This window comes from Acomys minous, assembly GCF_964271855.1.
Source record: "Acomys minous genome assembly, chromosome: 16".
NCBI lineage: Eukaryota > Metazoa > Chordata > Mammalia > Rodentia > Muridae > Acomys > Acomys minous.
The window spans coordinates 24,872,313-24,896,930 of NC_140498.1; the positions used below are offsets into that span (position 1 = coordinate 24,872,313).

Sequence of the window (24,618 nt, forward strand, 5' to 3'; positions counted from 1 at the left end):
TGAGCACCCAAGTTGTATCAGAATTGTGGTTATAAACAAGGTGGACCTGGCATGGCCACTCCCCAAATTTACATTTGGCAGGGACATTTCATAGGGTAGGTAGAGAGTGGAGAGATGACCATTGTTGGATGCAGAAAGAAACGTCTGGCGAGGGGTCAGTAGAACCTTGACTGACAGGTGGCAAGTGTGTGTGTGGTTAATTGGACATGTGCGTAATTGGCTTCCCAGAGCCAACCTTAATCCCATTAAAGTTCACAGAAAATTGCTTAAGCATTCTATCAGGAACGCTAACTTCTTAGGAGGTTATTAAGCAAAAAAGAGTCTCCCCTCTGGTCAGATTGGAAACTGTTTAGTATGTGTAGGACTTGGTCACCATGGCCCTACTCAGGCCAATTAGGGGACCTTGGTTGATAGCAGGTCGACCACTGTATGTATGGTATGTGTGACTTCTTACTTCATCCCAGTCACTGTTGTTGACCAGGAAGGATGGCAGGAAGGACAGAATTGCAGCAACAAAGATTTCTAAAGCACATGAGCAAGAAGTCAGACACACAGCTTGTGTTACACACCAGGAAGAGATAAGTCCAATGGCTCACACTCATCAAAGAGCCTTCAAAATGCAACCGTCAACTCCCTTGTCAGTGCTTGCATCCACTTTCTATCCATAAGCAGTTTACTATGTGAAAGTAATGAATTTTGGAGAGCGAGACTGTGGTCTGTGTCACAGTGAGTAGTCAGCCTGTACATACTAAATCCTAGAACAGAGTTGCCAAACTAGGGCCCATAGGCCAATCTAATCTACAGTCTATATTACAAATAAAGTTTTATTAGAACACAAGCATGCTCATACACTCATTTGTCACCTGAGCCTAACTTCACACTACAGTGACAGCAGAATTGTTGAGACAAAGATTACATGAGCTATACAGATGGTGAAGCATGTACTACTTTGACCTTTATATAAAAAAGTTTGCTGACTTAGGTAACACAAAGGGTTCTGGCCTGGCCACAGAAGTAAAATTACCAAATCAAGGGGTACCTGCTCACAGAACTTCAGTCAGTATTTCCCTTTGCATTTATGCTAGTGATGTATGAGACTGCCTGCTGCCCACAATCATCACCAACACAGGACATCAAACTTGTGCAGGTGGAGCTTGATGTGGTGGCACACACCTACAGTCCCAGAACAAAGGAAGCTGAGGCAGGAGGATGCAGAGTTGGAGGCGAGTCTGGAAGAGTAAGACTTTGTTTCAGACAAAGAAACAAATGAAGCTTTTATATGTGCACAGTTTGACAGGTTAAAAGTGGTGTTTTATCATAGCTCTAAAGACACGTATATTAAGAGTGAGCTTTTCATTGAGTGGTAGTGGCACAAACCTTTAATCCCAGCACTTGGGAGGCAGTTTGAGGTCAGTCTGGTCTACAGAGTGAGGTCTAGGAGAGTCAAGCTTACACAGAGCAGGGGGAGAAAGATTTGATCTTTTATAAATGAAACTGGTGTTTGTCTGTCTGTCAGTCTGTGTTTTGAGTCAGGGTTTCTCTGAGTAGCCCTGTGGTCTTGGAACTTGCTTTGTAGACTAGTCTAGAACTCAGAGATCTGCCTGCTTCTGCCTCCCTAGTGCTGGGATTAAATGCACTGGCCATCATGCCCAGTAGACTTTTAAGCCCCTTTAAGCTTGCTGTTTTGTGGACCATCTGCTCATATCAACTAAGTTGTTGATTTTGTATGATTCATAGGAGCTAGGAGCTCTTCACTATGTATTGGGAAATAGAGTCCTGTTTTATCCATCATGTGTAAGATTTAATTTTTTCATGTGTGAGTGTGTGTACGTGTATTCAAATTTGAGCAGTTTCTTGTACCTAGATGAGTTGGTGTACACTTGTAATCCTAGTGCTTTGGAAACAGGCACAGGAAGATGACAAGTTCCGTTCTAGCCTGCACTACCTAGATTCCATCTCAAAGCAAACTAAAAGTGGTTTTCTTCATTGACTTCTGTCTTAATTAAATGTCACAGTTAGAAGGCCTTCCTTGACTCTTAAGATTGGACAAGAATCTCTTCTTTTGTTTTCTAGGGGACTTCGTGGTTTTAATATATTACATCTAAAAATCTGTTCCATCTTTTATTTATTTTGCTCTATGTTTAGAGGGGTGGATTTGATTTTTTTTTTTGCCTCCAAATGGCTACTCATTGTATATGACATTTTAAAAATAATACCTCTTTATCATATGTTAAGTTTTAATATATTTTTAGGTTCCACTGGCATGTGTATTTGTGGCCCAGTATTATGATGCTTTAATTAGTGTAATTTTATATTTTCATATCTGTCAGGACTAATTTACCCATATCACTTATGTTATTTTAACATAAAATTGTAGATTTACTCATCTAGTTTTCCAGAAGACATATTTAAAAACAACACTACCGATTTTATTTTAATCGTATCACGTTTCTCTATTAACTTGGCAGTCTTGACATCTTCATGGTGTTGCTGTTGAGTTTGTTTGCTTGCTTGTTTTTGACTTTTTAACACAGTATTTCTCTGTGTAGCCTTAGCTGCCCAGGAACTCACTCTGTAGACAAAGCTGGCCTCAGACTCAGAGATCTGCCTACCTCTGTGCTGAGTGCTGGGATTAAAGGTGTGTACCACCACCACCCAGCTCCTGCTGAATTCTTAAGCACTGCGATGGGCCCTTCCCTTTGAGGAACTTCGGCTGTGTTTAATTTTGGTGGCTGACTCCTTTTTGTTTTTCCTGGCAGTGACATATTTCTGAGGATGGTTCATTTTGTCATTATTTTCAGCAGTTGTTTTTGTTGCTGAGATGGAACTTTCTCCCCAAGGTGAGAGTTAGAAGCTGAAGAGTTGCCCAATGATGTCCATGGTTCAAAAGGCACTTCATAGGGGCACTTCATTGATTTGGCCATTGCCCGGCTCTCTGGACATGTCTGGAGGGGATTGTCCACAGAAAAGGAGCAACAGAACAGTGACATAGAAAAACAAGATCTGGAGAAACCATTGGTTTGTAGGGGGGAATCTAGAGATTGGATGATGATGATGATTTAGGTTGTATTTCTAGGAAGCAGTCTGAATAGTCTGAATAAGGACTTATAAGGCAATATAAATAGAGGCAATAAAAGAAAGGAAGGAAGACAGGAAGGGAAGAAGGCAGGTGTGTGTGTGTGTGTGTGTGTGTGTGTGTGTGTGTGTATGTGTGTGTGTATTTCCTGAGTGGCTGACCTCCCAGAAACAGGCTCAATCCTCTCAGGAAAGTGTAGAACATCTCAGAATGGTCACACCCTTGGGCTTAAGCCTCTGGGGCCTTCCAGAGTTCCCCTTCCGGCTTGGCTGAAGAGTGTCCCTTAGTGTCATCATCTCACTTGGGTGAGAGTCGAATCTGTGCTTACATGAACAAGAAGCCGCAGGCAGGGCCTTGGTCCTTCCATACAGGGAAGTGGTCAGTCTGCTTAGGTACAACGGAGGCTTTCCTCCAAGTATCTAAAAGAACCGAACATTCCTGCATCCTTAGTCATGGTTACTACACCTTGTGACAACCAGTTGTGGCTGTTAATGTTTTCATCTGTGCTTACCTTCTAATGCCTTTCTTAGGAAATGTTGTCTTTCTTCTCACCTGAGCAGGCATGTCGCTGTGCTGTGCATTAAAACTCACCCTGGCCATTTTATTTCCACCACACTGATTGTCATATTTGTTTTTTTTTTCTTATGATTGTCACATTTGTAAAGAAGTCCATGGGCTTGGTCAGTAGCCTAGGATTTGTTAATGAAATTTGTTTCGGTTCATATGAGCAGGCTAGCTCAGACTCCTCGCTTGGAGATAGGGGATTTCAGAAACAGACTATTGCCGGTTACTAGTTTAGTTAGAATTAAATATGAATATGTAAAGAGAGGAGTATATGATGACTGTATTCAAGGAGAAAGTATGAGTATGTGTGTGTGTGCGTGTGCGCGCGTGAGCATGCATCCAAAGGTATGTGTAGGGAGTATTTCTTTAGACAAGGTTTCTAATTGGCTGGGAGGTGAGAGGACTCTCTAAGTAGGCTGTGCTGGGTGACCTCCTAAGAGTCATCTCCTTCCATATCACTGGGATTATGAGTGAGTGCCAGCATGGCCAGCTTTACGGATTCTGGGGCTGCAGCTTTACACATGTACTGCAAGCACTTTACCTTCTAAGCCATCACTCCAGCCAAGAATTTCAAGTTCATTATAGAGTCTGAATATTAACTGTCTGCTGGGCGAATGGCTGGAAAGATTTTTCTCCCACTCTGGAGCTTATGTCCTCACTCGATAGTTTCTTTCATTCTGTGCAGCATCTTCCAGTTCGATGCTACCCTGTTAAGTAGTGCTTGGTATTTCCCGAGCTACTGGACCCCTTCTCAGAAGGCCATTTCCCACGCGATATCTTGAAGTGTTTGCTCCCATGCCTTCCTCTACTTGCAAAGACTAATGCCATACATTAAGGTGTTTGATTGCTTTTAAAATAGATTTTTTTTTTGTACAGTGCAAGAGATAGAGATTGCGTTTCAGTCCTCTGCATGTAGACATTCAAGCCCACAGCACCACTCGAAGAAGCTGTTGATACTTTCATGAAGAATCAGATGGCTGCAGCCCTGGGTGTGTGTGTGTGTATTTTTCTGGATCCTCTGATTTGTTCCTTGGACCGGAACATGACCATGGCTGCAGCTCTCCAAGCATGCTCTACTACCATGCTGAGCTCCGGAGTCACTCATCTATTACCGTTTCTAGAACTTGCTCCAACTTTCCTTGCTTCCCACAAGGAATTCTTAATCTTTACAGTAACACTCTTCCTCTTCCTTTGAGTGATGGGAGAGGGTTACTGATAGACTGCCGCATCCGTTCTTAGACTTGCAGCAGATGGGCCTCTCAGAGCCGCGGTTCTCAACCTTCCTCATGCTGCAGCCCTTTAATGCAGTCACGTTGTGGTGACCTCTGGCTATAGCTTTATTTGGTTGCTACTTCATAACTGTAATCTTGCTACTGTTATGGGTTGTGATGTAAATATCTGATATGTGGGATATCTGATATGTGACCCCCCAAAGGGATCGAGACCCAAACGTTGAGAACCGCTGTCTAGTAGAGCCTCCATTCCTACTTGCGCCACCGTGTTGGGAGGCACTGATCTGCCAGCCCCATTCCCGAGGCTGCTGCCTGCTGCTATGAAAGACTCCAGGAAGATGAAACCCAGAGAAATGTTCGTTCATTAAGAGGCAGATACTCCTCTTTCCCAGAACAGGCAGCGATAGCATCGTGCAGCGCAACCCTGTGAAGAAGCTGCATTTTCTCCCTCCCAGGAAAAGAGACAACCCGATTAGTCTTTGATAGTCTTAAGCCTTCTGTTCTACAAATGGGTCTTGACAGTAAGCAGGTTAAAGGGAGGAAGCATTAACAAATTTGCTTTAATGAAACCTGATAGGGCCCTCTCACCTGGCGTTTTCCCAGCTGAAGCTGCTTGGACACACAGCATCATCTGCCATCCAGAGAAACAGCCTAGCGATCAAGGGAGACCAGACAGGAACAAGTGGGCATCCTCCCTGCGCCCAATCACACAATCTGCCCACAATCCAGCTGCCGTAAATACATGCCCCGGTGGCAACCCAGAGGAGCTTGTTGATGATCTTCCAATGCTAGGACCTAGTGTCATAGATTGAATAAGACAGACATGTTTCTGCCCTCAGAGAACAGAGTCCATACAAGGAGGATGATAAAAGTGTAGTTGTTAATACGACCAATATTACCAAAGGGAGAACAGGCTGGAGTAGGCCTTCTCGAGGAACAGGTGGAACCCAGGGTCATTCCCATTGGACAGAGGGTGAGCACAAGTCTGCTTTTGACTGTTTCTCTGGCCCCAAGCACCACCTCATCTCTTTCTACCTTCCACCATCTCCGGGGTTAGATTGCAATACTGACTTTAACAAGTCTATGTTCACATTAGGAATAAAACGAAGGGAAACAATATACCTGATTTTCCTTTTCACCTGGCTGAATTGTCTTGGAGTAAATAAACTTGTAATTCCCGATCTGGAAGTGGGAAGGAGGGAGTGAAATCTTCAGTGGGAAACACTAAGGGTCATGTGTCTAAAATTTTTTTTTCCTAGATGGCATCTGTGGAAAAGAGTAATGAACAGAGCTGGGCACCTAAGGGCCTTGAGCCCTGGCTTGGAGTCCAGTGCAGTCTTGGATGGGAAGTTTGTCTTTAGCTCCTCTAGCAGTGGAGTGATAGTCTTGCTTCTGAGTCCTGGGAGTCCTGGGAGTCCTGGGCTATCGTTCACCTGTTCCATCCCTTCTTAAGCTCTGTTGGGGCAGCAGGGAGGACAAGTGGACTTGGCCTTCATTGCTTCATGAGCGAGTCTTGGAGTCTGTCCTGTGCTGAGTGCGGCTCTTGGCGTTAGCGCGGAGCTGGGAAGGAGGGAGCGCGTCAGAGCCAACTGTTCTGCTACATCCAGGGAAGGGTTTGGATGAAAGAGGGCTTGGTGGCCAAAATAAAACAAGACATTAGAAAACAGGTCTCCCTCTTACTGTACTGTCCAGTTACCACCAGTCAGTATGTGGATGCAGGTCTTTACTTTTAAGATGAGATCAATCATGTGCTCTTAAGTTGGGAGACAGAGTTCTGTGGGAGCAGAGGCATGGTAATGGGAGAAACTTGGGACGAAGGGGGTCGTCCTGGATGATGCAGATGAACCATTGCAGCTGGAGGCTCGGGGAGTGCAAGTCTATGGGTTTCTATTGGCAGGAAATGGTTTTAGATAGAGCGGGGCTAGTCATCTCTGGCCTGCTAGTTTTGTTCACGGCTGGCCCTGAAGTTATTGGTCAGGTCATAGTGCTGTTTCTATAAATGTGAGGTGGCTGTGTGTATGTGGGTGAAAACAGACATGATCTATCATTCTAAAGCAACCGATCTGGGCATAGGCCCAGTGCTACTGAAAGGGCCCCTTTTTACCATGCGTAGGCAAGTCTCTGCACGTCCTTGAGCCGTTGGAGAGGTGACTGGACTGACTTCAAAACATGGGATCCTTTCAAATGACACACAAGTCCCATGATTTACAACCCCCAAAGTTTATCTTGCTCTGGGAAAAAAAAAAGGGGGAACTTGAAACTCAAGCTTTACATTTAAGAGCCAATGAAAACATCTTAAAATAACACCCTACCCCCTCCTCCTCCATAATGAGAATTGGAATGCTTTAGCAAGAGATGGGGGCTTTGGGTAGGACTCGGGAGATCACCAACAACTGAGCTTCAAGGTCCAGGGACTTTGTTGTGGGCACTGCAACCCTAATGATTTATAATTAACTCCAACCAGAAAACCCAAATGCCAGGCACTCTCCTAACAGAGCTACAAAAATAACCACATACACAGTGTTTGCAAAATTGGAAACAAATGTCCCAAGAAGGAAAAAAAAAATGCTCCATGCCGTCCCCCGCCCCAAGCTTGGGAGAAAGAAAAACATTGGCACCCCAGCAGGACCACAAGTGATGAGCCAATGTCGCTTGTCATGGGAAATTCATCTAGGCACAATCACACTGTACTGTTAGCTCTCAGTGACTCTGAGAAACAACCACACCGAAATGCCTCAAATTAAAAGCAGCCACAGGCTGGGTTGTGCCTTTTCCCTCCTTCCACCATTGAGTTTTAGTTCTTGAACCCTTTTTAAGTGGGAAAAATAAATGTTGAATTATAATTTATTTCTGAAACAGCTTACACCCATATAGCTGTTTCTTTTTATTTTTTTTGTATGCCTATGCGGGTGTGGTGGGTGTGCACGTGCGATGTGAGCTTACATCTGTGTCAGTGAACATGCGAGATTTTCTCCTGGATTACCCTCTACCTTTTTCACTGAGAACAGGGTATTAACAGCTAGTCCGTCTAGGCAGCTCCAGGTATTCCCTGTCTGCATTCTCTGAGCACTGAAGTTACAGATAGGCTCTGTGTCTTCCCAGGCATTAATGTGGATGCTGGGACTCCAAACTATTATGGAGCCATCTCCCCATCCTCCTCATGTGGTTGTCTGTCTGTCTGCCTGCCTGCCTGCCTATCTATCTGTGTCTGTCTGTCTGTCTGTCTGTCTGTCTGTCTGTCTGTCTGTCTATCATCTATGATAGCTCTCTCTATATAGCCATGGCTGGCTTGGAACTCACTCTATAGTTCATACTGGCCTCAAACTCATGGATCCACCGTCCTTGCCTCCTGAATGGTATGACTGAAGGAGTATATCGCCACACCATCATATCTGGCTTCATGTAGTTGTTTTGAGAAGTGTGTACTGAAAGGACTGAGAACCATGACAGTATCTGGGGTAGTACAGAAGGACATGGTGACATATATAGAAGGACTGTGATGGGAGGTTGGTGTTTTGACCAATGGATTAATAACTTTAGCTAAAGAGGTTTTTTTTTGTTGTTGTTGTTGTTTTTTGTTTATTTTTGCCAAGAAATGTGACTCCCACACTATGCAATTAAACTTAGTTGTTTAGGCTTTAAGATGTTTTAGGTCTAAAGACGGTTTTTGATTGGTCATGCAAGTTTTTATACAAAATGATTTAGGCACAGAACTTTGGACTCACCAGGATAGGATATATTGTAGAATACTTTCTCCAAGGTTGCCAAATACTATGGACTAGAAATTATGAATGTGTGTTTTTTTACTAGGTAGTACAACTTTTATTGATATAGAAACCATCTTTTATTTAGACAAAAAGAGGGAAATGTTGCAGGATTTCTGATCTCAATGTGGTCCATGAAATTGTGAACTGTAAAAACCTACTTTTATCCCATTGCAATCCCTGAGACTGAACTGTAAATTCCTGTTTCTTGTGGTTGAGCCTTAGTACACCTTTAATCTAAGAACTTTCTGTTTATTGTAAGCAGGTGATTAAAGTGTATTTCAGCCAGCCTTACACACACCTTCAATCCAAGAGCTATGTGTACATGGGATCTAATAAAGTCAAGAGCCAGAGCAAGAAACCAGTTGGCAGGGATTAAAGAGTAAGAGGGACTTTGAGTTGAGGGGTATTTAAGACATTGTGTAGAAGTAGAAGGGGTCTTTGGCACTTTTAGCTCTTGGGCTTTACTTTAGGGATTTTACCTCGTTAGCTCTTTGGTTGTCTGCTCCCTAGCTCTTGAGCTCCTCAGCCCCTTGGCCTTTGGCTTTTTGGGCCTTGAGCTAGCAAGTCTTTGGCCTTTTCCTCCTGGGCTGTCAGCTGACCTAGTGAGCATTTTGGGCCTTCTCCATGGGATGTGAGCTGAGTAGGAAGTTCAGCTGGGTGCTTTCTCTGCCTCTCTGAGCTAGCAGGTTTTTTTTTTTTTTACCACCTGGGGGGAAAAAAAAAGAAATGTGAACCCCACACTATGAATTTCCTTAGTTTTATGCTGACATGGGACACGAGGATGATTATATTACATTCACTCAGGAGCAGGTCCCTTGGACTTCTTTGGATGCTACCGAAAGCCAAAGCCACACAGCAAAGACAGTTGGTATTCTGGAGCAGAGATGAACTGAGTCTGGACTTTACAGTGAACACATTAGAGGTCCCTCCACTCATTTTCATAACCCTGTGAAAAAGTCTTTGACTCCCATTTCGCAGAGGGGAATGTAAAGTCTCCATAGTCTCAACCACTTGCATGATTTTAGCCAGTGGGCAGCAGAGCTGGGACAATGCCCAATTACTCCACACCCCAAAGCCTGTGCCTTCGAGCAGTTCTCAGGAGGCCAGGGTTCTGAGCACTGTCAGGATGACATTTCCCGACCACCTTTGAAGGGGTGAAGAAATATTTTGAATGGCTTTGTCAGGACCTGCCTAAGTCTGCATGTGTCTGATTCTGTGAATTAAGCACTGTGCCTCTCCCTCTGGGGACCCAGAGCAAGAGCAGCATCTGAGTAAGAAACAACATAGATGGACGAACTTTCAAACCATCCAGCTTACAGGTAGCGGCAATAAATTGTGGACTTGAAAAGAGTGTGGGAATAGACTGCCTGGCCATTGTCAGTCTATGTAAACTGTGCAATGAATATGTAAATTGCCTACATATATTCATGTTCACACACTTCTAACAGACCTAGATCTGGGCCTCTTGGGAAAGTGGCGGTTTAAGCTTTTCTGCAAGAGTCACCTATGGGACTGAGAATTTCTACTGTTTCCGTCCAAAACATGGGACTAATTGAAGAAATTCTCCTTTTTTTTTTTTTTTTTGGCCTGAGAGAAATTAATTCTTCCTATGGGAAATATTTTTAATGTTCTAAAACTATCTGAACTTTGGGAACTTGAGCCTTGCATTGCAGCTGCCTTCTGCCTCCAAGGAATATAATCTTACCTAAGCCATTAAATTGTTGTGAGTACCAATGATGGGACATTTTTATCAGGCTACGGATCCAGAACAAGAGCAGCTTAGAGAACTGTGTGTGTTTGCTTACATTAAAAACTAGTTAAACACTTCAAAGCTCTTCAGGTTTATAGAATTCTTTATTACAAACCTTTGGAACTTCTGGAGGCATAGCAGGCTTTGGGGTATCTTTCTTGGGCTGTGCATCTTTACCCTTCTGTGTGTGGCCACCTGTCCTGGTCCTTCGTGTGTGTGTGTGTGTGTGTGTGTGTGTGTGTGTGTGTGTGTGTGTGTGTGTGTGTGTATGTACACACATGTGGAGGCCAGATGTTTACATCACATGTTTTTTGCTATCACACCTCATGTTGTTTTTGAGACAGGTCTTCTGCTGAATCTAGAGCCTGCCCATTTGGCTAGACCGGCTAGCCAGCAAAGCTGCTGGGGTCTGCCTTCTCTGCTTCTCAATGCTGTGATTACAGCCATCTGCCAACACTCTCAGTTTTAGGTGCACACTGTGGCTCTGGACTCTGCTACTTCTTATGTTTGGGCAGTAAGCACTTTAGCCATGGAGTCCTCTCCTGTCCTGGTTATTTCTCCCCCCCCCCTCTCTCCTCCCCCCATCTCTTGTCCTTTGAATGTAGCATTAACCTGAAACTACAAGGTTAAGTTCATTTGTAAAGCTCTGTTGGGAAGGATTTGCAAATGGTCCTCGGAGGCAAAAGCAGGCAGCTAGCTGGCCACTTGAGACTCCTGCTCTATCTAGTGAGTTCTAGTTCAGGGATACACAGGGAAAACCCCTCTCAGTCAATTAAATAACACAAAAATTAAACAAATCTGCAAATGGGAATACGTTTGGGAGAGAACACCAAAATCAGGCATCCAGAATTTTTTTTTTAAATTTCCTTAAAAAAATTCTTGACTAATGAGGATATGTATTTTAAATTATAAGCACATCACAATTATCTTATATTGAGACCAAGGTCTAATTCCAGTAAGCTTTTTTGGGAGGGGGGATGGTGAGGAGGAGGGCAGTGTCTAATTATGTATGAGACCCTTGACTGGCCTAGAACTTACTATGTAGACCAGGCTGGCTTTGAACTCACAGAGATATGCCAGTTTCTGTCTTCCAAGGGCTAGGATTAATGGTGTGTGCCACCATGCCTGGCTCCCAGCAGATTTTGGTAACTTGGGTGTTCAGTGTTTCACTAGTTATGATGGGCAATATAAAAAAGTTGTATTTTAAAAGTATTTTCCACACAAACAATGGTATAAAAGAAAGAGAAGAAAATGAAAACTGGCCGCTACTCGAATGTCATTTACATGTTTCCATTATCTTTTTTAAGGCCAGAAAACAACTGACATTCAGAAGTCTGGCATATAAAATAGAGAGCCTCGTGCCTCTCTTCCTATAGGCTCCCGAGGGCGAGCTGGTGAGCTCTTTATTGAGATGGAGCAGTTGTCTTCTGGGAATAGCAGTTACATAAAACTCATAGGATTATAGATTAAACATTTCTGATCTCAGACTGTCCTATCATTTTACAAAGGGAGAACGGATGTTTCTGAAAGCAGAACTGAATTACACACGTTTACTCTGATTGAAAGATGTGGTATTTGAACTGAGAATTCTGCCCCTTTGCTGTTGTAACATACTGCCGTGTACTTTACAGGATGCAGAGATGACCTGTGGCTGCCACCGAGGTGTACAGTGATCTTTGCACATATGTGGTTTCATTGTAAAGTTAGCTTATGTGAAAGGATTATGTTCAGCACTTTGTAAAGGCCCAGGAAGGTGATCACTAAAAATGGGTAGCAGATTGGGAGTGTGAAGATGACTGGCAAGGCTTGACACAATAACCCTGTAAGAACCAAAGGTTTTGTAGCCACCCTGAGTGCTTTACAAATATCCCTTAAAAGTCTCAGTGAACTTTCAGGAAATCTAAGCTGAACACATCATTATACTACAGATTTCACTTCTGCATAAAGAGAACTGACCACCTTTCTTAAACACACCCTAAGAATGTATAAAGGAACAGGAAAACACATTTACGTGCTGACGTTAAAGTTGTTACATGATGTGCTAAGTTTTTACAGTTATTTGTGATGGCCAGTGAGGTAGTTCAGTGTGTAAAGACACTGGCTTCCAAGATGGACGACCTGAGTTTGATCCCCAGGATCCATGTAGTAGAAGAAAGTAACTGATTCTTGGAAATTGTCCTCTGACCTCCACACACGTGCTATGGCAATTGTGCACCACCATTCCCCTCCCCCTAATAAACTATGTAAAATATGAATATATTCTAAAAATAAAATTATTTTAGATTAACTGACTTTGGTGAATCTGTGAACTTGTCTTGTTATGTGTTGGTATTCACTGAGACCAGTGTAAAATTTTAGCTCTTTGAATTATAATTTTTTTGCGCTGGGAATATAGAAAATTGTGGTAGAGCACTTGGGATTCTGATTTATAATTGTTGTTAGTTCATAAATGGTGAACACAGTTAACATTTTTTCCAGAAGGATCTCTGTGCAAAATGGTTTTGTGCTGTCTTCTATTGACCCCTTTCCTGTGGCTCCTTACCTAAAGGACACATGCCCAAGAGTTTGAAAAACTAGATGGTACTAAACCCTATGTCTACTTTCCTCCTTTAGATTATATATTTGCAATAATATTCAGTTGTAGTTAGGCATAGTAAAGGAATAAGAACAATAAAATAAAACGAAATTATAGTTAAACACAGTAACAGACTAAGAACAGTAAAATATAACAATTACAATATCCTATAATAAATATAATAAAAAGTTTATGAACATGTTCTCTCTCTCTCTCTCTCTCTCTCTCTCTCTCTCTCTCTCTCTCTCTCTCTCTCTCGTACCTTCCCTCCCTCCCAGAGTTGTCCTTTGTATAGTAATGGGTGGATAGTGTAAACAAGGAGGAAACCTTCATGTCCCATGCATAACAGAACTGGATGACCTAAGATGTCAATATGTTACCTTGAATGGCACACAGTTTAAACTCTTACCATCTGCTTTTTCTGGAATTTTCCACCTAATGTTTTTGTACTGTGGTTGACTGGATAAGTGAAACCGTGAACAGTGGCTGGGGCTTTGCTCTCACTAAGCTCACTCTTAAAGTCTCTCATGATCCCGTTTGGTTGGACTTTTGTGCTGCTTTGGTCAAGAGTAAGCATGCATTACACAGAAAGGGTGTAGTTGTCCTGAGTGGTCCCCAGGTAGACATTTTAATATTGGGCAGGCTCAAATCCAGTAAGATTATACTCACGGTTGAGCAAATGAAGACATCAATTGTTGTGAAGAAGTGATGCAGAACGGACGTCACTCTGTTTAGCCACCTTGCAACAGGCTAAGAGTTACAGCCGGGAATTCGTTCCTAGGCAGGATTGGGTTCTCCCTTTTCTGTAAGAAGCTTTTTCTTGCAGACAATTGCTTTTCAAAGAAACTGTACTTCCCAGCTCCTCAGTGCTTGGGTGGTCCCTCTTTCAACCCTTAGTTGAACCATCTGCAGCTGCTGAGGAGGGCTATGAAGTGGCCACTATCACTCGTGCCTCCCCAGGCCTCTCTGTGTGCGTGTCCTTCCCTTGTTACCCTTGCAAAATGAGGGTCCAGCCAGGAAAAAAGAATGGCTAGGGCATGGTCTGCGAGCACATGATAGGTTCTGGGAAGCTGCGGCTGGAACCAGCAGCACACACAGCTCTTTGAAAGTTGAATCGGGCCTGCACTGCCATCATGAAAGATCTATCGCGCCTCTGGTTCACAAAAGCATTTTGTTTCTTTTCAAATATGGAGAAATCACGCTCTAATTGAGTTAGCATTTTCATATGAACTGGGACATTTCTTTCATTCTGAGACGTATTCTCGCACCACCACATTTTACCACTTAGGAAACACTCCATTAGGACACAATATATGTACTTGAAGTGATGTTTCATTGCTACTTTTTGGAAGGCTGTTTTGAAATTACTGATTGATTTGTTTCTTTTTTTTTTTAAGGGAAAGATACCCTAGCCTCTTTAGCTAATTTTCTTCTTTGATGGGATGAAATTGTGTTGCCACAAGACAGTGGTGGTAATGATGGCAGAGGAAAGGAGAGGGCAGTAGGGCAGATTTTCAAAGGCACCAAATCTGCCTTCTTCTTCGTTATTTGGGATAATGGTTTTGACTCCTGGTTGACTGTCTTCAGTTAGACATTTTTCATTGCTGGTTTTAGATGGATGTCTCCTAGATTTTTCTCCTTCAATACATTTTGGCCATGTGTTTGTTGTGAGAGCCTGCTTATTATTTGGAAATAGCATGTCATGATTAGTCTCAGTTTTTAGTTTGACACCTGGAAGCAGCAACCTCAACTGAGAATTTGCTCTCTTGGATTGGCCTGTGTCTATGGGGGTGTTTCCTTAATTGCTAATTGATCACTCACTGTGGGTGGGGCCACCCTGAGCCAATGGGCCTAGGCTTGCTTACTTTTTTTTTTCCTCTCCAAGACAGGGTTTCTTTATGTAGCCTTGGCTATCCTGGACACGCTTTGTAGACCAGGCTGGCCTCGAACTCACAGAGATCCACCTGCCTCTGCCTCTGCCTCCTGAGTGCTGGGATTATAGGCATGCACTACCATCCCCCGCTGGGCCTAAGCTTTATAAACAATGTAGCTGACCTTGAACAAGGAGCAAGTCGGAAAGCATGGTGTACTTCCATGGCCTCTGCTTCAGTTCCTGTGTCCAAATTCTTGCCCTGACTTCCCTCAGTGATGGACTGTGACATGGTAGTCTATGACAAATAAAGCCATCTCTCCTTTAGCTGATTTGGTCAAATTAAACTTGGACATGCCCTGATCCTCTATTCTTATTATCCTCAGGGCTTTATTGTACAGGGTAGCTGACTTTTATCAAAAGTTTTTTTGGGGTATGTATTGAATAAATGTGACTTTTGTCCTTGCTTTTATTTATGTGTGTGACATGACATGTATTGATTTACATACTTTGAGCCATCCTTGCATCCCTGGAGTGAAATTAACTTGATCAAGGGGCATGATTTTTACTACCACTACTACTGTTACTATTATTATTATTATTTTAGACCATGCTTCACTCTGTAACCCAGGCTGGCCTCAAGTCAAATGTATAGTTCTTTTGCTTCTGTCTTCTAGGAGCTAGGACTGCACATGAGGGCCACCATGCCTGGCATTTTGACATATTAATTCAATTTGTATGTATTTTGTTGAAGATCTTGTATTTCTGTTCATCAGATATTGTCTGTTGTTGGAGGTTGGTCTGATGTATTTTGATGCTAATTGCTGCTTGCTGTCTCTGCACCCCAAGTTGTACTTTGCCTAAGATCCTAACCTGTTTGACCAATAAAAGTCCAATGGAATGGGCGTGGCTAAAGTTCCCAGGCTTTGGGAGACAGTGAGAACTTTGGAAAAGAGGAAAGACGCGAGGAGGAAGAGAGGAAGGAGTAAGCCAGACCATGGATTAGGGAAAGGAAGAAGCACATGGCCGGCATGGATGGCGGGTTTGGCTCTGAGGAAGATGATTAGCAAGGAGATGGGATTATGGATGGGAGGTAGCGCGATAGAAATTATTAGAAGCAGATAGCATGGGATTGGGGCAGGTATGGGACACCTGTCCCAATATGGGAGGTAGCTTAGGGGATTAATATCTGCCCTGCCCCAGGTTAACTAAGGCTACCTTAAAATATAACAGGAGTCTGGGTCATGATTGATTGCCAACGGGTTAGAAAATACCACCGTAATATGAATTACAGGCCAGATAATAAACATCATTAGGCCATACTGATAAATTAAGCCCAACAGTCTATAGTTTTGCCCCTTTCTCCCTCATGTCCTCTCCCTCTGATGGGTTTGAAGATCAGTTCAAAAACAAAAACCAAGGCTTCAGCTGCCTTCTCAGAAAAGTGTAAAGTTTATGTAAGGTCTGAGGATCTAAGAAGTGTTAGGGAGGGAGGGAGGGAGAGAGAGAAAGAGAGAGAGAGAGAGAGAGGGAGGGAGAGAGAGAGAGGGAGAGAGAGAGAGAGAGAGAGAGAGAGAGAGAGAGAGAGAGAGAGAAGAGAAGAGGAGAGGAGAGGAGAGGAGAGAAGAGAGAAGAGAGAAGAGAGAAGAGAGAAGAGAGAAGAGAGAAGAGAGGAGAAGAGAGAGAGGAGAGGAGAGGAGAAGGAGTCCCTGGAACCAAAATGTCTGGTTTATATAGCAAATCTCTGGGAGAGGTGAAGTCCTGCTCCCAGGTAGAGGGTAGGCCATGCCAACCGTGACCTACAGCACAACCTAACATACTTGTAACTTGTAAGGATACTATGGAGTAAATATGGAGTAAAGACAGTTGGGCCCTGGGGGCTTGTTGGCCAGAAGTCTATCCAGTTTGAGTTCCCCATTCATTGTGAGGTCTTGATCCCCAAAGTAAAGTACAGAGTGATTGATGAAGACATCTGACATTGACTTCTGGCTTTCCTGTGTGCCTTTAAGTTGACACTTAAAGGATTTGTTCACATGTCCAGATAAAATAATAAAAAGAAAATATCTTTAAAATAAGGCTAGAAACCTTTTTGAGAGAAGAAACCTGCCTCCCTGGAAGGTATTTCGTATGATATAAAGAACTTACTCTTGCATGACAGACCAGAGCGGATACGATGGTGGTCCAGTGATGGGCAGAACCACACCATGATTAGGACTGCTTAGTTGCTTCTACCTCTTGACTTCTATTTAAACCCCAAATCTCATGTTAGTTTCCGGAGGATGATCTTGGGTCGGAACACTGAACATTTTCTGAAGTGGCCACATTGAGTTCTCTCTCTCTCTCTCTCTCTCTCTCTCTCTCTCTCTCTCTCTCTCTCAATATTTATTTATTATGTACACAGTATTCTGCCTGCATGTACACATGCATGCCAGAAGAGGGCACCAGATCTCATTGTGGATGGTTGTGAGCCACCATATGGTTGCTGGGAATTGAACTCAGGACCTCTGGAAGAGCAGTCAGTCCTCTTAACCGCTGAACCATCTCTCCAGCCCGAGTTCTCTTATTTACATTTTTATTTCTATGCTTAATCGACAAATTTAATGGCCAAACCTAACTTGTTAGGGCAGTTGGGGCCCATGCTTTGCCTTGAAAACTACTGAATAGTTTGTTGATCTTATTTACCTTTTCAAAGAACCTACTCTTTGTTGCAGTGGTCCATTTATCATTATTTTAGGCTTCATTTAATTAATTTTAGCACAGATTTTTCTTTCTGGTTTGGCTTGTACATGTTTTCCCAAGACTCCCAACATGCATGATTAATTTAGTCATTTGAAATCTCACCCAGGGTTACATGTAAACATCCAAACCAGTAAACTCTTCTTAGATCAAACTGCCTTTGCTCCATCCCACAGAACCTGATACACTGTGTTTCCATTTTCATGTGATTCTAGGACATTTCCCTAATTTCTTACAACATGAACTGTTCACTTCCCATATTGTTTTCTGTCAAATGTTTTACAGCTGTACGCAGGGCCAACTCCGAGTAACCTTGAAGCATACTTATGCCTAGGACCACCCTGCTCAAAAGAAAGCCAAAGCAAGACTTAGCTCTGCCATTTTGGATTCAAGGACTCCCTCTAACGATCCAGTGACCTCCCTCCTCCTTCTAGATCTCTCTAAATTTCACACACTTAGCTAAAGTTTCAAGGTTCTGGAGTGCCTGGCACCTTACTTCTTATCGCCAGATGGTCCTGGTATAATTACAGAAGTTTTGTCACTGCTATGGTGTGTAGTGTCACAAACCTTTTTACAACATTCTTTTTTCAACACTTATTTGTTGATTTGTTTATAGACTTGTTTTATGTTCATGGTGTGTGTGTGTGTGTGTGTGTGTGTGTGTGTGTGTATGTGTGTATGTGTGTATGTGTGTTGTTCATGTGGAGGTCAGAAGACAACATGTAGGAGTCTGTTCTCTTCTTCCACTGTTAGTCCTGGGGATTGAACACAAAATGTTAGACTTGGGGGCAAGCACCTTTACTGGCTGAGCTGTCTTGCTTGTCCTAAAACAGATTTTGAACTTTTATTTTGTGTAATGGGATGCACTAGATATTTTTGGAGAGTAATACAGTTAAAGCCTGACGTTAAAGAGGTCATTGTGCTGTGGGGTGTTAGTATGTCATAGAGGCAAGCATTTTACAGAGTGAGTAGGATTGACATTCTTATTTTGTAGCGATAGCCTATTATGTTTTAGATAAACTCAACAGATGACTGCAATAGATGATTCATGGTTTCTTCATTGTTTGAGCACAGAGGTGGTTAGAGTTTCAGTGCAAAGTCAGGTTACAGTCTAAACTCAGGAGCCATCCCCCCGCCCAACCACCTTCCACCAAATGAGACACTTTGTGTGTGAACTGAGCATTTCAAATACAGTTCAAGGCTATGCATTCTGTTCTGAGTCTTCTAGATGCATTGCAGGTCTTGTATGACCAGTTATCCGTGGGGGCATGTTCAGCAGGTAGTACACAGTCTATTTTTTTTCAGCTCAAATAAAAGTCTTGGGTACTGTATATGGTTTCTGTAGAGATGGCAGGAGGTAAGCCTTTATTCTCTCTAGCTTTGGGCTTTGTTCTGGTCTTCTCAAGAAGTTAGCATTTCTTTCTACTTGTTGTTTCTAGATCATGGTCGGAATACGCCTAAACTCACGGATAACAACAAGCGAGAGACTACTGAGGTGAAGAGCAGCCCTCATGGACAGGTGGGTGGATTATTCTCTGTGCTACTCGTGCGCATGTCAGGCAGTCACAGCACACTTGAGGTCTTGGCAGATGCACACTTGATAGGCATTCATCCACACAGGGCCTTGCTTCTGATTACTAAGTATGCTTTGTTCAGGTAAGTGGGTTTCTATGTCCAGGGACATGGCCTTGGTTCTGAGACTGAGGGAGGTAATGGGCAAGTATTTCTGCTGAAAATAAAGAACAGAGGGGCTACTGTTTTTGTCCGCTGTACCTAGAGTGATAAATGACAATGAATAGGCTTTTTTTCCCTGCCAGTTTCTGACCATCAGACTTTTTATGTGGTCAAATACTTTCTCTGTTCTTCTCTATTGATTCACAGCATTGAGGTGTAAATCAATGGGAGTGTGTATGGTGAAAGGCAATACCGAAAGACTCCTGGCATTCAGTAATATTTTTTTGCCAAAATTGATTTCTCTTACCTGTTTCTGTTTATCCCACACAACGGAGGAAAAGAAACGTGTAGCTCATTAGATAACTGAGTTTTGAAAATGGTCCTATTTTTCTTGAAATAGTAATACAGAGAGGCCAATTTTCATGAAAATGACTGGGTAGGAATATTAAAGTATGCTGTCATTAAAATTTATGGATGTGCATTGTATATAAATATAAAATATTTAACTAACTATATCCCCTCTTATTCATAGGATTTAAGATTTTAGAACTAGATTTTTATATGTGACATATTTCTTCTTTTATTGAAAAAATATTTGGCTCTATGGTGTAATAGTTAGCACTCTAGACTTTGAAAATATATCTTTTTTATAAAATATACTCTGATCATGGTTTTCCCTCACCCAACTCCTCCCAGATCTTCCTTGCCTCCCCTCTTATCCAAACTTACAGTCTTTTCAACAGGCATCTGGATAATAATAATAAATTACAATAAAACCAAACCAAACCAGAATAGGACAAAACAAACAGAAGAAAAAGAGCCAAAAAGGACATTATTTGCACAAACATAGAGAAACTTTTAAAAATATTTTTAGTTAAGCTGCTTTGGTTAAAGCATAGGTCATATTATATAGAGTAAAGTAGACCACTGTAGAACAGCAGCTCAGTAATATGGGATGAGTCCATCCCATAATATGATGTTGTAGCATATAATTCTAACCTTTCAGTGGAATTTCTGTTGCCATATGAAATATTTGACAGGTTCTATCTACTACTCATCTCAAAATGCTGTCCATCAAGTGCATATGAGAAGATACATGGTCTTTTATTTATGAGTTAATAATCAGCTTGCCAAGATATGAATTTGTGATCGATAATACTTGCCAGCTATCAGCAGACACTACATTGTGTGAAGCTGACAAGGGACTAGATATGTATTAACAAAAAGGAACCACAGCATGGCTAGGCAGGCTGAAGAGCATGCTTGATGATCTATGGGTCTCTGAAATACAACACTGAGCTTACTTACTACTTGTTCATTGCCCGTGGCTCAGTATCAAGTCTAATTGATATGTTCTTATAGGTGCATCCTCTGTTCAGTTTCCCTTTGTAGTAGGAGCCACTGAAAACTATGCTGTCATAATTTAAGTATCCTCACTATTATTACTTTTTTTTTTTTGCTCAGTTCACTCTCTTGGGGGGAAAATGGCTTTTCTCAGAACAAGGGATGTGTAGGATACCTCTGTCAGAAGAACATTGTGAGGGAGTAGCAAGAGTGAAGGGATCGGAAGTCAGGAGATCTGGAGTTGAGTTCCGGACTAATATTTCCTGAGGGACGTTGATCAGCATAAGTTATCTCACGAACATGGGAAACCATGGCATAAGCTACCTACCTCTTTTGCTGTTGTAAGTATCAAATAAGATAATGCAGACTGAGTCTTAGGATTCCCTAGCAGACAGTCACAAGCTTAAAAAACAAACAACAAAACAAAACAAGAACACACCCAGACATTAACCGTTATTAAAATTTCAAGAAATAAAAATGGAAAGGAATAGTGAAGTAGCAAGCCAGTCTTGTTGTTTCCTGATGTTCTTTCCCACCCTGCTGTTCATCCTTCCAGACTTTACAATGGCAGGCTTAAAAAAAATGCACCTTTGGGGCCTGGAGAGATGGCATAATAGTTACAAGTGTTTGTGCTCCTGCAGAGGATTAGAGTTTGGTTTCCAGAATCCTTATCAGATGTCTCACAACCACTTATAACCCCAGCCTCAAAGGATCTGACGCCCTCTTCTGGCCTCTTTAGTCACTACACTCAATGTGCACAATCTCCAACATAGACACACACACACATACACACACTTAAAAATAAAATGAATGATATAAACCCCAAATCAGGATATGCTTATGCCCCTCTGAATGACATTTTCCTGGACTCCCTAATCCCACCTAGTCCAGGGTCCCCAGGACCAGCCTAGCCCAAGATAGGCATTGCTAAGAGCAGGACCAGAGAATGCTTCTCTTGGACACAGGATCATAGATGGTTGTTGGATTTTAGAGCCCGGCACAGTGATGAAGTGTTCCTGGACATTGCAAGCACTTAAAGGAATAACAGATATTGGTATTGTTATAAATCAGCGAGCAGGGCTCATCAAAGTAATCATGCTCTTGGAATCTGAATCCTGCCACTGAAGATTAGTGTGCTGGCGCAAGAGCTGCCTGCCCTTGGCTTCACCTTGGGGCTATTAACTAACATGTCTGTTATTAGCTGGTGGTAATGACCAATTTTCACGAGATGATTGCTTAAATATCACCCACCTTGAAAAGAGAATTATTACTCAACCGAGAACTGAACTCTTTATTTTCAAGTTGGTGGAGCTAATGATGTTACTCACTCCGCTGTGTCTCCCTCCCCAGTGTCTCCCCAAACCCCCCCCCCCCTCATCTGCTCTCCTCTTGCCTGGGTGGTGTGTAGGATATCACACCATTACATTACTGCCTCCCTCTCAGCCTCAGTGACTTGAGGAGTCCAGGAAAGGTTCCATACTTACTGTTTATTCAAGCAGTGGTAGCCGAAGCCAGATGGTAATGAAATCAGTCTTGCTGAGAGTGACCGCAGTGATAATAGATCCTTTATGACATCCAGGAATTCCCGACTCCTGTCTCTGCTTAAATGCACATTGGCGCCAATTCTGTCGTCTTATGCTTTAGTGTTACTGTCATCCTCCTGACCTCCCCTCAGACCAGAGCAGGCAGGCTGTTCTCAGGGCGTCAATCTGTCTTCTTCTCATATAAATGCGTCAAACACCTCCAGCTGCAAATGACTCACCAGGAAGAGAGGTTTTTTTGTTTATTTATTTTTTTATTTTTGCTTGTTTGCTTTTTGTTTTGTTTTGTTTTTTGTTTCCTTGTCTAAAAGGAGAAATAAAGTTAAACTAAGGAATGCCTTTAGAGCTAGAGAGTGGGCTGGCTGCCATTCTGTGTGCACTGGTTTTGCGAGAGTTGCCCGCTCCCTGGGGCTGGTCCCTGTAAAGGACTCCAGTTACCTTCCTGGATTTCTTGGAGCTCGAAGACTCTCTCTACTCCCACCCCAAAAGACTTTATTGACCTTGGATGGATGGATGGATGGAGAGAGAGAGAGAGAGAGAGAGAGAGAGAGAGAGAGAGAGAGAGAGAGATCCAGTCAGTGATGGTGAAGAGGAGGAAGAGAGGGAAAAGGGGGAGATGAAATTTAAATTGCTGTGGCCAAGAATGGCCCTGTCAAATGGACAGACTCAGCTGATTGCTCTGGAGATAGCCAGGCCCTGGGTCAGGTGCAGTGTTCTGAAGCCATCTGGCAGCCCCTTTTAGTACTCGGAGGTAAATCACTGTGACATCCTTTGCTATCTGAGACATTAATCATGTTGAGTTCCTTTGTTATGCTGGGGTCCAGTTCAAGTGTAGTTCTGCTGGAATGCCTTGGTAATCTCGTATCAATTAATCTCTTAGTTGCAGAGTAGTGCCTTTCTCTGCGTGTGTGCCTGTGTACACTTGTTATTAGCTTTGTTCGCACTGACACCCCCACTCCCCAGTTGTGGAAAGGGTCATTTTCTTGGGGTGAGAAACCAGGGAAGCTCACATCTTACACTCAAGCTTTGTGAGAGGTGGGGGAGGGGGAGGCGATGGGGGTTGCTAATATTCCCCAGAGGAGGCAGAAAAACCTGAGGTTCGAACTTCGGGCTCTGCTCTTGGCCAACGGTGGCTGAGTTGTCTAGTTTTGCTTTCCTCCTTTGTAAAATGAAAATTACTGTGGTTCCTACAGTCAGAGGTTAAGGAACACTAAAACAATAACAACAACCAAACAAACCCCTCCCCCAACAACACACCCAAATTAAGCAGACCCAAAGCCTCAGTGAATTTGGGCTTAGTTTGAAAAGGCACTCTGAGCTTGCTGAGCTTCATGTTGGCTTTCATACTCTCGCTCTTTTTATTTTTTATTTTTATTTTTATTTACAAGTGTTTTTTATAATGAAACTCCTGAAATTAAAAGAACAGTTGATAATCCATTGAAGACAAAGGCTGCTGCCTGAAGGGATGGTTCCATGGGATGATAGGTGACAGCCCAGCAATCTTGCTTCTGGGACATGGGGTGCCAGGGTGGTGTTGCAGTTCATCTTCAACCTCAGTATTTGGAGTGTTTCTAGCAGAAGGAGCAAGTTATTGGCTCCAGGAAGCACTTGCCTGCCTCTTGAGCCTTCCCAGAATATGCCTAAGCAATAATAGAAGGTCAGAGGCTAGGAGTCTTGGCTTCCCAGTGGTAAATAATGAATGTTGCACCAGCTGCTTGCGCACGCTGAAGCCTCCTATGTTGAGAGGCAGGAGGACAGGGGGGAAAGAGCCCCAACAAACAATAAAAAAAAAAAAAGCACCGAATAAACATTAATCTGATCCGTCATCCACAAATAGCTCCCTTCAGATTTCAAAAGAGACACTTCCATCCTCTCTCCTGCCCTGCCCTCTGTGTCCTGCCACAAAACAGAACTCACGGTCCTAGATTTTGACCTAGAATAAAAAGCAGTATATTTTCATGACCTGGTAAACAGTCACATTTCTACACTATAAAATATTAAAGAAGGCGAGGCAATGCCTTCAAGATCTTTGTGGCAGGTGCAATCAAAATGTGCCCCTTTATTATTTATTTATTTGGCTCTCTGTATGGCAAGGCTTAAATGCTTTTCAGGCCAAATAATTAAATTCCATTATGGAAAGTGGGGATAGTTGGCAAAATGTAGTCACTATTAGACCCTAGAGTCCTCGAGGGAGTTCCATGGAAAGGATAAAAAGGGGGTGTTTATGTACAAGATGCGCAGTATGGCTTATATTGGGCCCACAGGAGTGACACTAATGTAAGAAATTAAGTGTAGAGGACTGGGGCAGGGTGGGGGTGGGGGTGGGGATGTCAGTTGACAGTCTCGTAGAGCAGGACTTTGCCTACTTTCGCTTTTGAGCCAAATCCAGCCCACTGCTTTTTTTTGGTACATTTTACGAGCACGGTATGACTTTTGAAAAACAATATTTTGTAGCACAAGAAACAATATGAAGTTAAAACTTTGTTGTC

General features: G+C 42.8%; 1 long non-coding RNA gene across 1 annotated transcript in view; it reads left to right on the forward strand.

Annotated features, from left to right (window-relative positions):
• LOC311587322 overlaps positions 1-24,618 on the forward strand; it is a 170,501-nt gene that overhangs the window by 96,967 nt on the left and 48,916 nt on the right. The window contains exon 2 of the long non-coding RNA XR_014775825.1: positions 19,010-19,089. This is a non-coding gene — a long non-coding RNA (uncharacterized lncRNA). The remainder of the gene's footprint in view (positions 1-19,009; positions 19,090-24,618) is intronic.